This window comes from Hyperolius riggenbachi, chromosome 3, assembly GCF_040937935.1.
Source record: "Hyperolius riggenbachi isolate aHypRig1 chromosome 3, aHypRig1.pri, whole genome shotgun sequence".
Classification (NCBI taxonomy): domain Eukaryota; kingdom Metazoa; phylum Chordata; class Amphibia; order Anura; family Hyperoliidae; genus Hyperolius; species Hyperolius riggenbachi.
In genome coordinates this window covers 425259033-425275482 of record NC_090648.1, presented here as the reverse complement: position 1 = coordinate 425275482, position 16450 = coordinate 425259033, and the positions used below count along the sequence as shown (strand labels likewise).

The following is a 16450-nucleotide window of genomic DNA, read 5'->3' as shown; positions in this document are numbered from 1 at the left end:
ACCACAGAACCACCCAAGCAATCGCCCAAATCGCCTGATCCAGCAGATGGTGCCAACTGCATCTTTATAAATAGCATGGCAGCATTTATTTATGCTAAGAATGTGACCTGACCAGGGTTGTGGATTCAGTTCCAAAATCTTCTGACTCCTCAGTTTAGGATTCCACCAACTCCAGCTTCTCTAAATTGCATATTACAAGCTTGTTGATTGAAAGTACCGTATGTAACATAAAAGGCATCTCATCACTGTCAATGCTTAGGAATTTTAAAGGACAACTGAAGCAGAAGGGGTATGGAGGCTGCGATATTTATTGCCTTTTAAAGAGATACTGTAGCAAAAAAAAACCCTCTGAGGAATACTTACCTCGGGAGGAGGAAGCCTCAGGGTCCCAATGAGGCTTCCCCGTCCTCTGTAGCTTAAGGGGAATCCAGCGCTGGCTCCCCCAAAAGTCCCTCGACAAATCCTGACAAGTGGTGCGCCTGCACGGCCAATACCAGTATTTACCTACCGTGATCCTGCGCACAAGTGGCTCTTCGTTCGGGTTAAGGCGGAAATAGACAAACCCGATCGGATTCACTCAACTGCGCAGGCGCAAAGGACTCGCGCCTGTGCAGTACAGCAGATTGAATTGGGTTTGGCTATTTCTGCCTTAACCCAAATGAAGAGCCGTTGGTGCGCCTGTGCAGCATCACGGTAAGTAAATATTTACCTCGCCGTTGGGGGAAGGGGGTCACCGCTCTGGATTGCCGGGACACTAGAGAAAGCCTCGTTAGGATCCAGAGACTTCCCCTCCTGAGGTAAATATCCCCTAGAGCGTTTTATTCATTACAGGTTTCCTTTAAACAATACCAGTTACCTGGCTATCCTTAATTACTCACTACAAAACATGGCGGCCACATGTTCATAATTAGCACAACTCATAAGAGGAGATCCTCGGGTGCCTTACTTCCACTATAGCTATTAATTCATAACCAGAGAATCTTCATGTGCTTATATAAACTTTAAAGAGAACCCGAGGTGTGTTTAAAGAATGATATCTGCATACAGAGGCTGGATCTGCCTATACAGCCCAGCCTCTGTTGCTATCCCAAACCCCCCTAAGGTCCCCCTGCACTCTGCAATCCCTCATAAATCACAGCCGTGCTGTGAGGCTGTGTTTACATCTGTAGTGTCAGTCTCAGCTGCTCCCCCGCCTCCTGCATAGCTCCGGTCCCTGCCCCCGTCCCTTCCCTCCAATCAGCAGGGAGGGAAGGGATGCAGGCGGGGACCGGAGTTCTGCAGGAGGCAGGGAGAGCAGCAGACTGACACTATAGAGATAAACACAGCCAGCTCTGACAAGCTGTTTGTCAGCAGCGTGGCAGTGATTTATGAGGGATTGCAGAGTGCAGGGGGACCTTAGGGGGGTTTGGGATAGCAACAGAGGCTGGGGTGTATAGGCAGATCCAGCCTCTGTATGCAGATAATATTCTTCAAACTCACCTCGGGTTCTCTTTAATATAGACCTGCAAAATCTGATACAAAAACAGTAGTTCACAAACATTTTAAAACATCCTAAAACCACAATCAGACACAAGAGCTGCCATTATATCACATTTCCACTGTCCCTGTGAAGGTTTGTACCGCTTCAATCGCCCAGCCGCAGCCTATGCAGATTGATCGGTTACCCAATCACTATTGGACATCTGTGGGCCCTCCACCGGCGCACACCAAGAGGCCTCCACATGCAAGCTAATTAATGCTGTATGGCTGACAGCCGGCCGGCTAACTGACGTGATCAACTGTCACAGTTCTTAATCTTAAGGGGGGCAAACAGGACACTGGTGGCTGATTCTTCTAAGGGGAACGATTTGTGATGTTATCACCAGCTCTCTCACTTGCTGTATCGACAACTTGCTATATCACCAACTTGTTAATGTCCTGCACGGCTGCAGTGCCCATACCTTTTACATTGCATCATGAACTAGACTTCCGCCAGTTAAGGCTGCTCACATATCAGCTTAGCTTTGATCTAATGGTTACTCACAACCTTCGCGCAGCACTGCGCTCTTCTGAGGGAGCTTAGCTCAGGGCTCCTGTGATAGTGGACAGTCAGGCCCCGCCCGCTGATGCGTTTCGCCCCGCCCACGGGGCTTTCTCAAAGGCCGCGCTGCTTTCTCAAAGGCCGCGCTGCTGAAGGGAACTCCATCCCCATTTCACTTTGAGAAAGCCCCGTGGGCGGGGCGAAACGCGTCAGCGGGCGGGGCCTGACTGTCCACTATCACAGGAGCCCTGAGCTAAGCTCCCTCAGAAGAGCGCAGTGCTGCGCGAAGGTTGTGAGTAACCATTAGATCAAAGCTAAGCTGATATGTGAGCAGCCTTAACTGGCGGAAGTCTAGTTCATGATGCAATGTAAAAGGTATGGGCACTGCAGCCGTGCAGGACATTAACAAGTTGGTGATATAGCAAGTTGTCGATACAGCAAGTGAGAGAGCTGGTGATAACATCACAAATCGTTCCCCTTAGAAGAATCAGCCACCAGTGTCCTGTTTGCCCCCCTTAAGATTAAGAACTGTGACAGTTGATCACGTCAGTTAGCCGGCCGGCTGTCAGCCATACAGCATTAATTAGCTTGCATGCGGAGGCCTCTTGGTGTGCGTCGGTGGAGGGCCCACAGATGTCCAATAGTGATTGGGTAACTGATCAATCTGCATAGGCTGCGGCTGGGCGATTGAAGCGGTACAAACCTTCACAGGGACAGTGGGAATGTGATATAATGGCAGCTCTTGTGTCTGATTGTGGTTTTAGGATGTTTTAAAATGTTTGTGAACTACTGTTTTTTGTATCAGATTTTGCAGGTCTATATTAAAGTTTATATAAGCACATGAAGAGTCTCTGGTTATGAATTAATAGCTATACCTGGCTATCCTGCTGATCCTCTGCCTCTAATACTTTAAGCCATAGACCCTGAACAACCATGCAGCAGATCAGGTGTTTCTGACATCTGACAAGATTAGCTGCATGCTTGATTCTGGTGTTATTCAGACACTACTGCGGCCAACTAGATCAGCAGGGCTGCCAGGCAACTGGTATAGTTTAAAAGTAAGTAAATATGGCACTCTCCATTTTCTTCTCACCTGAGTTGTGTTTTAAAGCTTTATTAACCTCCTTGCCGGTCTAATTCCCCCGGCAAGGAGGCAGCGCAGCACTTTTTTAAAACAATTTTTCTTGAATCATGTAGCGAGCTGGGCTCGCTACATGATAGCCGCTGAGCAGCGGCAGCTCCGCAGCCACTCCAATCGCTTCCGGCGATCGGAGTAAGCAGGAAATCCCGTTCAGAACGGGATTTCCTGCTGGGCTTCCCCGGTCGCCATGGCGACGGGGCGGGATGACGTCACCGATGTCATCGACGTCGGGACGTCATAGGGAATCCCGATCCACCCCTCAGCGCTGCCTGGCCCTGATTGGCCAGGCTGCGCAGGGGTCTGGGGGGGGGGGGGCTCCTAGGCGCGGCAGATCGGCGGCAAGCGGAAGTTACAAGCAGCTAGCAAAGTGCTAGCTGCTTGTAACAAAAAAAAAATTATGCAAATCGGCCCAGCGGGGCCTGAGAAATCCTCCTGCGCAGGTTACCCCGAGCTGTGCTCGGGATAACCGGCAAGGAGGTTTAGATGGCATCTGCCTTTGGGAACAAAAAGTTCCTGTCCAGGAAGCTGACACTTCACCCTGTCAGCCACCCTTGCCTGTCTTTGTCAATATGAATGCCCCAGTATATTGGCTGTATAATTCGATTCACCAGAGCCCCATATCTGCTGGGCTCAAGTGTGTAGCCCCACCACCTTACCGAAAAAGACCTCTACCTTGTCTGTCTGATAATCAGAGTCAGGAGTCAGAGTCTCTGGATTCAGAGTCTTAGCAGAAGCAGGGCAGCAGTAGCAGAGCAGGAAGTGGCAGGAAAGAGATATGAAGGTCGAGCTGTCTGGTTACCAGGTGGAGTAGGGCAGCCGTAGCACAGCAGGAAGTAGCTAGGAAGAGATTTGGAAGTGGAGCTTTTTAGTACGCAGATGGAGAGGGGCAGCAGTAGCACAGTAGGAAGTTGTTAGGAAGATATATAGAAGTGGAGCTCTTTGGTTAGCAGGTGGAGTAGGGCACCAGTAGCAGAGCAGAAAGTGACTGAGAAGAGATATGGAGGTGGAGACACCATCTTAATAGAGATGGCCCGTACCTCTGATTTTCAGTTCGCGAACCGGGTTTGCAAACCTTCGCCAAACGTTCGATTTGCGAAAACTTTTGCGAACCGCAATAGACTTCAATGGGGAGGCGGATTTTGAAAACTAGAAACATTTATGCTGGCCACAAGAGTGATGGAAAAGATGTTTCAAGGGGTCTAACACCTGGAGGGGGGCATGGCGGAGTGGGATAGACGCCAAAAGTCCCGGGGAAAAAAAATCTGGATTTGACGCAAAGCAGCGTTTTAAGGGCAGAAATCACATTGAATGCTAAATTGCAGGCCTAAAGTGCTTTAAAACATCTTGCATGTGTTTACATCAATCAGGGAGTGTAATTAGAATACTGCTTCACACTGACACACCAAACTCACTGTGTAACGCACCGCAAACAGCTGTTTGCGTAGTGACCATGGCGAGATTGCTCTTCCTCAGTGATATCAGGTAATCATGTCTGACTGCCTTATCAATTTTCGATGGTTCTTTCTCTACCATAGTTAAAGCTTACATCTATATTTTTAAATACTTGTTCTGCTTGCTGTTCAATACCTGCAATGAGAATCTTTTATGGAGGGCAAGTCTGCTATTGTGAGTGACCACGAGTAATGGCCGGGGAATCCTGGTTTGATTCCGGTCCGGAGTGGGAGCCTATGAAACGGCTACCACCACCACACATCCAAGGAAGGCAGCAGGCACGCTGTGGGCAAAGGAGAAGGAACGGCTACCACCACACATCCAAGGAAGGCAGTAGGCACGCTGTGGGCAAAGGAGCAGGAACGGCTACCACACATCCAAGGAAGGCAGCAGGCATGGCATGCACGTCCCGAGGTAGTGACCAAAATAACAATACAGGAGCACTTTCGAGGCCCTGCTGTATATGAAATGAATCAACTTTAAATCCTTTAACGAGAATCTGTTATGGAGGGCAAGTCTGCCCTCCATTCAAGTGAAAGGTATGCACTGACTGCCAGGTATAATACAATGTGCAATCAAAGATGCAGTGAAAGGTATGCAGTGACTGCAAACTGTTGTGTAACTGTGTAGTGACGGCCGTGCTGGACTGGTGCGCACCATGACGAGAGTGCAGGTGATGGCGGCTTTCCAGCCCATATGGTCGCCAGGGTGAGGTAGCTGAATGACAGAACAGTGACTGTCCAGCTGATAAAATTTGGTCTGTCCACAATGAAGCAACAACCTTATTATCTTTGGTGTGCCACCCCCGAAGACACTCATATAGCCGGTGGTCATTGCTTCACTGTGATATGCAAGCCCCTTCACCGTGGCAAGGTAATGATCACGAAGGGAAATGGGCACATGTACATGCCTTTTGTTTTGTTGTTGCAGCTGCACTGCAGCCAGAAAAATTAGGCAGGCATGTACATGCACCAGAAATATTATTATAGCTAGCAGCGGCCTTACAAATTCAGGAATCCGCCTTGAGTCCTGGAACCTGTTGGTGGTGGCGGAGAAATCAGTCAAGCGGCCTGCGGGCAGAGGTGCTGTGTGGGGAGCGACTTAAGTCTTGGGGCAGGCAGCCAGTCACACAGTGTGCAGGCAGAGATGCTGTGTGTGGGGACTGACTTAGTCTACAGGTGGGCAGTAGCCCTCCTGGATCCATGCCTCATTAATTTTGATAAATGTGAGGTACTGAACACTTCTGTGACTTAGGCGACCTCTCTTCTCAGTGACAATGCCTCCAGCTGTGCTGAAGGTCCTTTCTGACAGGACGCTTGTGGCAGGGCAAGCAAGAAGTTGGATGGCAAATAGGGACAGCTCTTGCCACAGGTCAGGCCTGCGCACTCAGTAGTCCAAGCGTTCATCGCTGCTCACAGTGTCTACAACCGCACTTAAGGCCAGGTAGTCGGCTACCTGCCAATCCAGGCGTTGGTGGAGGGTGGATCCGGAAACGCTAAGTCGAGGCATTGGACTAAAGAATGTCCACATGTCCGACATCACCATGAGATCGTTGGGGCGTCCTGTCCTTGCCTGCGTGGACATGGGAGAAGGATTGCTGGCAGTGGTACCTTTATTGCGTTGTGCTGTGACGTCACCCTTAAACACATTGTCAAATGACCGCATGAGCCTGCATGCATTTCGCATTAGTGTCCGGTTGTTGGGCCAGAACATCCCCATCTCCCCAGATTGTGTCCTTTTACTGTAATTGTACAGGTACTGGGTGACGGCTTTCTCCTGTTCTAGCAGGCGAGAGAACATGACCAGGGTCGAATTGCAGCGAGTCGGGCTATCACATATCAAGCGTCTCACTGGCAACTTGTTTCTCCGCTGAATGCCTGCAAAAAGTGTGCCACGACCATGTAAGACCGCCTGAAATGCTCACACAACTTCCTGGCCTGCTTCAGGACGTCCTCTAAGCCTGGGTACTTTGACACAAATCTTTAAATGACTAGATTCAGCACATGTGCCATGCAGGGTACATGTGTCAGCTTTCCCAAATTCAACGTGGAAATGAGATTGTCACACACCACGTTGCCGATCTCCAGCTGGTGCGGGGTCAGCCCCGGATTCACCTGTTTGTTAAGAGCACCCAGGAGAGCTGGCCCAGTGCGACTCTCCGCTTTGAGGCAAGACATGTCTAAGATGGTGTGACACCACCGTACCTGGCATGCAGCATAGGCCCTGGGGAGATGGGGCTGTGCAGCTGGAGAGGAGATTGCAGCACCAGTAGAGTTGAACTGCCATTCAGCCAAGAAGGAGGAGGAGAACAATAGCGAAGAGGATGTTGCAGGAGGAGAAGGAGAGGAGGTGGCAGGAGGCCTGCCTGCAAGCCGTCACAAGTTGGTCAGCTGCACAGCCACGTACTCCCTGCTTGCCATCTGTCACCAGGTTGACCCAATGGGCTGTGTAAGTAATGTAGCGGCCCTGAACCTGGTTGGCAGACCAGGCATCCGTGGTCAGGTGGACCCTTGACCCAACGCTGTGTGCCAGAGAAGACACCACTTGCCTCTCCACTTCACGGTACAGTTTGGGTATGGCCTTTTTAGAGAAATAATTGCGGCCTGGTATCTTCCACTGCAGTGTCCCAATGGCCACAATTTTACGGAAGGCCTCAGAGCCCACCAGCTGGTATGGTAATAGCTGGCGAGCTAACAGTTCCGCCAAGCCAGCTGTCAGACGCCGGGCAAAGGGGTGACTGGCAGAAATTGGCTTCTTCCGCTCAAAGATTTCCTTCACGGACACCTGGCTGGTGTGGGCAGAGGAGCAGGAACCGCTCAAGGGCAGAGGCAGTGTGGAGGAGGGTGGCTGTGAAGGTGCAAGGGAGAAAGCGGCTGAAGATGCTGCACCTGAAGGAGGAAGAGGAGAAGGAGGATGGCTTTTCTTTTGCGTGCTGCTTTTGCTCAGGTGCTCTTCCCATTGCAGTTTGTGCCTTTTCTCCATGTGCCTTCGTAAGGCACTTGTCCCTACGTGGGTGTTGGCCTTTCCACGGCTCAATTTTTGGAGGCAGAGAGAACAGATGGCATTGCTCCGATCACATCACCACGACTTCACACAGACCTGCCGGGTGGCCTTCCTCTGGGTCTGCCTCTACCTCTGCCTCTGCCTGTTTTGTCAGTTTTGTCCATATCGGGGGGGGGGGGGGGGGATGAAGTGCAAGGTATGCACTGACTTGACTAATACAATGTGCAGTTACACAGGTTCAGTTAACAAGTATGCACGGAGTGGTATATCACACTGCGTGCACTCACGTAGGTATGTGGGTGCACTAAACACAACAGGTAGGTATATGCAGTGATGAGGTGGGTGCACTGAACACAACAGGTAGGTATATGCAGTGATGAGGTGGGTGCACTGAACTCAACAGGTAGGTATATGCAGTGATGAGGTGGGTGCACTGAACACAACAGGTAGATATATCCAGTGATGGGTATTACAATGTGCACCTGTCACACACAGACAGGTAGCGGACAGGCACAGTGACATTGCGTGCGCTCAACTCACGTAGGTAGGTGGGTGCACTGTGAACAACAGGTAGGTAGGTATATGCAGTAATGGGTATTACAATGTGCACCTGTCACACACAGACAGGTAGCGGACAGGCACAGTGACATTGTGTGCGCTCAGCTCACATAGGTAGGTGGGTGCACTGTGAACAACAGGTAGGTAGGTATATACAGTAGTGGGTATTACAATGTGCACCTGTCACACACAGACAGGTAGCGGACAGGCACAGTGACACTGTGCACAGAGCACTCACGTAGGTAGGTGGGTGCATTGTGAACAACAGGTAGGTAGGTAGGTATATGCAGTAATGGGTATTACAATGTGCACCTGTCACACACAGACAGGTAGCGGACAGGCACAGTGACACTGCGTGCGCTCAGCTCATGTAGGTGGGTGGGTGCACAGTGAACAACAGGTAGGTATATGCAGTGATGGGTAATGTGCACCTGTCACACACACAGGTAGTCACTGAATGTGCTGGGCCTGGCAGTGGCACACACAGTATGAATTATCAAGGCTGTCTATGCAACACAAGTGTCAGTGGGACACACAGAAAAAAATAGATCAGAAAAACAAGATTAGCTCTCAAAAGAGCTGTTGTGGGGTGCTATTTTAGCAATCAGAAATCAGCAAGGAGCAAGCTAAGAAGTCTACAAGAGCCTAACTAGTCTTTCCCTATGAGAGAATCTGCAGCAGCTGTCCCTTCTCTATTTACTGCAGGCACACGAGTGAGTAAAATGCCCTGCGATGCCTGCCTTTTATAAGGGGGAGTGGCTCCAGGAGGGAGTGTAGCCTGATTGGCTACAATGTGCCTCCTACCCACTGGCACCTTCTTTCCTCCCCCACTAGCACCCTCCTCCCCACCCAGTGTCACCCTCCTCCCTGCCCACTGGCACCCTCCTCTCTGCCCACTGACACGCTCCACTTTCCACTAACACCCTCCTCCTACCCATTGGCACCTTCCTCCCCTACCCACTGGCACCCCCCTTTTCACCCAGTGTCACTTTCTCCCACCCACTGGCACCCTCCTCCGCAAACTCATTCCTCCCATTGCCACCCTGCAAAAGCAAGGGTGTGGCTTAAGGCCACACAGGGGGCGTGGCTTAAGTTTCCCTCTTTCACATCTTCAAAAGTTGGGAGGTATGCAGTGGGGAGTGGCTGGTAAAAGATATGGAGGTGGAGGCAGTCTTAGCAGGAGCAGGGCAACAGCAGAACAGAAGGGAGTAGCTGATGTACAGAAGTGTGGCTCCTCTACAGGCTAAACTGTAAAAGCTGCTGCATTATCATACCCAGGTTCAGACGTTCAAGCCAATAAAACAGAATAATTGAAAAAGCGGATTTGAACACATTTTTCGAAAATCTTTTTGCTATTGCATTTATACATTAAAGGTTGAAAATATCATATTTCTTCTTTTTTTTGTGTAATAAGGACACTCTTAATGCAATTACCATTGCAATATAGTATGTACTCTGTGTAGGAAGGAAAGATTACTTTTAATGGGTAGGTCAGGTAAGGCTCCGGGGCCTACTCTACGCTTCTTGCATTTTAATTATGGCAGCTTATAACAGAGAACGGATTCCCTTCAAGGCTATAGAGGATCAGCACAACCTAATGAGTTTCTTGATATTAAGCAGCCATAACAGGAAATATAATACTCTGCAGTTCATCCCGTTATTGCATTTCTACCAATAATATCGGCTCAGTATCCATGTTGTACTTTGTCAGCTTGGGGCACGTCCGCGCAGCGCTAAGCCCTCCACGAGGCGTCACTTAACCCACAATGCCCCCATTTTGTTCTCTTCTCTCCCGTCCACTGTGGCTGGCTGCTTTGTGTGTCTGCCAGACAGGGAGTCGCTGATTTGGACCGAGGAGAGACGCCGCTTGAAATTCACACTGACCAGTGCTGACCCGGCAACTCGGGCCTGACAGTTGCCATGGCGACCGGAAGCCAAGGTATTTATTTATAAATCCACAGCTTGAACGTCTGAAGGCCGGGCTGCAACGCAAATTCTGGGAAATATATTTTGCAAACACTCCGACTAATACTCACTGCATTATTCTAATTCCAGGCAGAGACAGGATTGCTGCTCTCTGACATAACATTTCATAAAACCTGTACTACGGAGGATGTAAAAAACTGAAAACATCCTGCTAAAGAGGCATTATTTCTAATGTCCAACTCTAGGCACAAATTGTTCTCCTAGTCCTTATCAATCTAGCTGAAGTCATATAAATCATTTTTCAAGTGACCTGTAGTGAGAGGGATATGGAGGCTACCATAATAAATTTCCCTTTAACCAATGCCAGTTACCTGGATTTACAATTTGTGTTTTTAATAGTGTCTGAATTACACACAAGCATCGATTCTATGATGTCAGACTTTAGTCAGAGCATGTGATATGCATAACTGTTCTGGGTCTGTGGCTAATGTTAAAGGCACAAGGTCAGCAAGACAAGTCAAGAAACCGGCATTGTTTAAAAGTTTATAAATATAGCAGCCTCCATATCTCTCTCATGTAACCTGAGATGGGCAGTGGGAGAAAAATATACATACCTGGGGCTTCCTCCAGCACCCTCCATGCTAATTGCTCCCTCTCCGTCTACCCGATACAGTTCCCTGGTGTCTAGTGGTCTTCCCTCCCCTTTATATTTCCCTGGTGTTTAGTGATCCTCACTCCTTCCCCTATACCAGGGGTCAGGAACCTTTTTGTCTGAGAGAGCCATAAACGCCACATATTTTAAAATGTAATTTCGTGAGAGCCATACAATATGTTTCAAAATGGGACAGTAGGGCTCACGTCCCTGTTGCCATGGTGATGTGTATACAGTTGATCCGCCGGGCAGCGGAAGTGTCAGACATGTCTTCAGCTTCTCTTGGGTTTCAGCAACTTCAGATATATCCCCGAGAGCCAGACAGGAGAAATACCAACTAACAGCTTGTTCAATTAACTAGCTGACTTAAGAGTTGATTCACTTTGTAGGACGAGATGCTCGCACTTTGGCCCAATAGGCTGCCTGACAAGTGACAGGCAGCCTACTGGGCCAATCAAACTGCAGGAATCTCATCCAACAAAGTCACTGGACCTGACAGGGCCCAGAGTGGGACAGTTGGAGCGGCCGTTAGTTTTGGTGGTATCGCGAGTAAGTTAGTAGTGCATGCTACAGCAGTAGCATGCCTACTTTGAAAACTTTACTTGCGCTGCCCACTAAGCTGCACTGCTTGAGCAGTGTAGCTTAGTGAATCCACCTCTACTGATTTGTCTGTGAGCCAGATGCAGCCATCAAAAGAGCCACATATGGCTCCCAAACCATAGGTTCCCTACCCCTGCCCTATACAATTCCCTGGTGTGTCTAATGCCCTCCCCCCCACATACAGTTCCCTGGTGTTTGGTGTTTTCCCCCTTCCTCCCCCATATGGCATTCATGGTGACCTAGGGCTTCATCCCCAATATAGCTTCCCTGGTGGTCTAGAGTGGGCCAAACATAATGCAATGCGGGGAAACCACTTGAAGGCCAAATATAGCCCTGTAAGCCCGATTTGGTCCACAGGCCAAAGTTTGACATGCATGCTTTAAGACCCATCAACACGATACGATTCTTTGTGTGATTCGATTACGATTCTATTTACGATCCGATTAAATCAGATATGTCAGATCGGGATTCGATTCAATTCGATTTGCCATTGTTTTGACGTGTCGGATTTAATCGGATCGTAAATAGAATCGTAATCGGATCGCACAAAGAATCGTACCGTGTAGATTGGGCTTAATAGTATCTTCTCAGGAACTCAATCTCAATCCCTTCCAGCAGCATGGGCCTCCAGACTTGCTGGTATTGATCTTCGAAGGCAGCTTTGTCTGTGCCACGCCCCCTTGCAGTCTGAACAGAATGATGAGAATGAACTAAGCAGCAACAGCAAATGCCCTGTTCAAAGAACCTGCTATTTATTTTCTTCTCATCACTGCTTCAAATCTTGTGATCAAATTAAGAAATATTCTCCAAAGACATCATCTCAAAACCCAAACGGTAAGCACAACTTGGGTGCTTTACTTACTAAATCTATTATGATTTACTTACTATTATATATTATTATTATTTAGTATTTCTATAGCACAGATATCTTCAGAAGCACTTTCCACAGTATATAGTCCATCATAGCCTAGGGAAAATTCTTTAGGGGGAAGCCAATTAACTTATTTGTATGTTTTTAGGATGTGGGAGGAATTCAGAGTGTCCATAGGAAACTCACATAGACACAGGGAGAACATACAAATGCCTTGCAGAATGTGCCCTGGCTAGGACTTGAACCAAGGACGTAGGCCAGTGGTGTAGCTACCAAACCACAGTCCCCAATGCAAATTTCATACTGGGCTACTACCCCCCCCCCCCCCCAACACTGTATATATAATAATACAATTTTTGGGATCAAAATGTTGCGCATGTATAGTATAAACTGTACAACAGACTGCAATATACGAAATGAATAACACATTCCAAGACACAAAAGGGTGAGAGAGCTCTGCCTTTGCGAACTTATAATCTAAAGCAGGGGTGCCCATTAGGTAGATCGCGATCTACCGATAGATCACAGGGACTTTATGGTAGATCCCGACCCCACCCCACTACAATTTCCATTATGTATATACAATTGTGTTCCTACTATTGCACGTAGGTAGATTATTTTGACTTGCTAATTTTTAAAGCCGCTCACAAGGCGAAAAAGTCTGATTTAAAGGATCTTCTGTTCATAGCAAGTAAAACAGAAAAAAATGCTGAGGTTTCTACATCAAGCGAGAAAATAAAGAGTATGATTGGTTGCTCTGGGGAAATACAGTAAGCCTTTATCTCAGGCTCTTTACTATACTGTGCTGTAGTTGGGCAGCAGAAGTTATTTTAGACAGAGACTCCTCTTTCTACCAGACATAATGAAATTATTGTTAGGAGTGCTCGCGCGGTGTCCCCACGTGTAACGCCGAACACGCCAAGCACACTGAGCTGTCTCCGTACACAGGGATGGAGAGCACCGCACTAAACAGCTAAGAGGAATCCTCAAGCCGGAGCGATAGCCAGCACAGCGACAGCCAAACAGGACGTCTAACACACCCAGTGCACTGCGGTTAGTGGAGGACTTTGTGAGCTGGAGCTCACCAACGAAAATACGCAAGTATCAATGGAGTGGATACTGCATGACATAAGAAACGTTTGAGGTCCTTGTTTGCCATCTTGCAACCCCCTATCCGCAACTGTCTGTCTATGGACTATATCATCGCCCCGAGAAGGCTCATGAGTCATCTGCTGTCATAGTGAATGGTACCGGGCCCATCAGGGATCGCTCAGTAGATTGCACAGTGTGTTTGGTGTTCAAGTGGTGGCTGAGGACCGTATTGATCACAGGTAGCTTGGTGTTTTTTGCATAGGCTGCGGCTGGGCGATTACACCTCGCATAATACCTGATCAGGTCCCTCATAGAAACAGCGCGCATATCCTGGCCAGGTAAAGATGTTTTTATTTTTGGGAATTTTAATCATGTTTGTAAGATACATGTAGCCAAGGCTTAAATTAAAACTTTTGTACGTGCATTGAGACAGCAGTTTTTTGTTTTTTGTATTAAACCAAGCAGCAAGTGAACAGCTGTCTTTTGAAGGCGTTATGTTGAAAGCAGCACATTTAGGGCAAAATGGGGAGACATTATATAATTACCTCAGTAAGTATCTGTGGACCCCCAGGGCCCCTAGCTCCAATGTTATGTCCCTCTAAACAAGAGCTTGTCAAATATGTTTCCTGTGGCCGCGCTCCCGCCCTGTAGGAGGACATCCATACTGGGCATTCGTGAGTAATGCTCGGTTCACATTAGCGTTGAGTGGGACGGAAGCGGAACGTATACTTTACAAACGGTCAGGTATGCGAATGGATACAGTGTTAACCAATGGATCAGTTCACATCCATCCACTTTTACGGATCCGTTGTCTGTTCTGCTCAGCGGACAAAAAAAATGCTGCAGGACCTATTTTTCAGGACCGTTGTGCCCAGCGTAATGGAAACGGAAGGTTTTGCAGCTGCACAGGAACAAATAGAAAACTGACAGTTTACAGCACACTGGCTGTTTAACCTGATCCGTACGGCCGGCTCTGCAAAAAAACGATAAAGATAACCGGGCCTAAGGTCCGCACATGACCGGTAGAACTAATTCCCTTGTGGACTGCACAGCTTTTCCATCCATGAACAAGCACTTAGGTCTCTTATTTGCACATGCGCAGTATGAAGGAGCTCGTACATGGCAAGGAGTGCAGCAAGAAGAAAAAGTGGGTCCTGTGGAGAAACGGTAGGCTCAAAGAGGTTTTGAGAAATGGTAGGCTCAAAGAAGTTCTGTGAAAAATCCAGAGGCTTCCCACTACTGAGGTAAATATCCAAATTCTACCCCCCTCCCCACAGCACTATCATCTTCTGCAATGTTTTGCAGATTACTTGGTAATGTCACTAAAGGTAATTACACATGTCCAACAAAGTGCACAACCGATACCATAACATGGCCGGCCCTATGACAAACCATTTACACAATTTGTATTTTCCATGCACCAACCAACTGAACGATTATGCTGCGCAAGCAAGCAAAATGGTGGCCTGCATGCCGTGGATGCATTCAAAACAAGCACATTGTACAAATGATGTTGTACACGTGGCCAACTGCATGATATCAGCCGTGTGAGTTGATCCGCCAAATGGATCGGCAAACTGCCTGTTATCAGTCACTCATCTAGTCGTTTGCCATGCGTACACACCTGATTGTCGTCCAACAGGCCAAAATCAGGCGTCAATCAGGCAGTTCAGTTGAGAATGTGTACAGGCCCTAAAGGGAATGTCCGAGGAAATGAAAAAAGAAAAGGATCAACTTACATGGGGCTTACTCTAGCCCCTTGCAGCCGTCCTGTGCCCTCGCCACAGCTCCGGCGGCTCCAGGTCCCCTCCAGTGCAGATGCCGACCTCGCCAGGTCAGCATCCACTGTGCAGTACACTCCACATGACGTCAGCGTGACACCGAGCGGCTCTCGCGCAGGCGCAGTGTATGCTGACCTGAAGAGGTCGGCATCTGCACCGGAGGGGACCCCCGGGCCACCAGCTGGGGCGGGAGCACAGGACGATTGCAAGGGGCTGGAGGAAGCCCCAGGTAAATTGATAAAGATCACCTCTCTGTGTGCTTTGAATAAGAGTTATTATTAACAAACTCTTCCCCTCCCTTGCTTACACCTCTCTGACACTGCGGCTGTCCTTGGCAGGTTTTTGTGCTCCATATCAATTATGTATAGAGAGATTGAGGGGGCCCAATGTGAAACTCACACTGGAGCTCACAGCTCCTTAGCTATGCCACTGCAGCTGTCCCTTTTCTAGGTCTTGTGTTAAGGTCTGTAGAAAATGAAGAATAAGTACAACAAGTGATCATACTTGACATGCAACCTCTGTATTACTTATTTTGCGCAGCACGTTTTTTTTTTTAAGAATTCTGTTCTGACATTTGCAGACATCTGGGGAGATAAGAAATATTGATTTTTGCGTATAAAATTTTCATTATCTTCCAAAGTGGAGACGTTGGAGGGTGCATATTCGTTACCTAAACTAAGTCTGGAACACAAAGGTGTGTCTCATTCCCAGTTTAGAAAGGTGGGAGGTGGGCACAGAAGCTCCAACAGCATCACATTCCATGTGCTGACGAGGAACGTTCCAAGTGTGTAAGTCTGGTAACAAATGATGAAAAAGAAACAGCAAAAGCATGGAAACGATATCAATCTTGAGGTGGTCCAAGACCATGCAATCTTGCAAATGATCGATTTAACAGTTCGATCAGAAAGACTCATAGTCAAATCTGGATTCATTTCACATGTGCCCACAGAGATCGCATCTATGTAACTGTAATTTTCCACTTGTTACAACTACTTTTCTAAAGAGACATAAATCACTAAAAAAATGGTTTGAAGTCAAAGGAGAGAAAGTTAACTTGCGATTTAACCACTTTCCTACTGAGGGGTTTTTCCCCTTTTGTACCAGAGCAATTTTCACCTTTCAGCACTTCTTCCATTCATTCGCCTATAACTTTATTACTACTTATCACAATGAAATGATGTATATCTTGTTTTTTTTCGCCACCAATTAGGCTTTCTTTTGGTTGTAAATTGTGTTAAGAATTATTTTATTCTAAATGCATTTTAACGGGAAAAATAAGAAAAAAAATGGAAAACAGAATCACTATTTCTTCGTTTTCGGCCATTATGGTTTTAAAATAATACCTGCTACCATA

General features: G+C 47.9%; 1 protein-coding gene across 3 annotated transcripts in view; it reads right to left on the bottom strand.

Moving 5' to 3' along the window:
- Positions 1-16450, bottom strand: part of LOC137564135 (xylosyl- and glucuronyltransferase LARGE1) — a 670081-nt gene that overhangs the window by 527607 nt on the left and 126024 nt on the right. Inside the window, exon 1 of one of the 3 annotated variants that reach the window (XM_068277561.1) lies at positions 113-205. The exons of the other annotated variants lie outside the window; for them this stretch is intronic. The gene's annotated coding sequence lies outside the window, so the exon portion shown is untranslated. Of the gene's footprint in view, positions 1-112; positions 206-16450 lie in introns of those variants that run through there. 3 annotated transcript variants of the gene reach the window in all.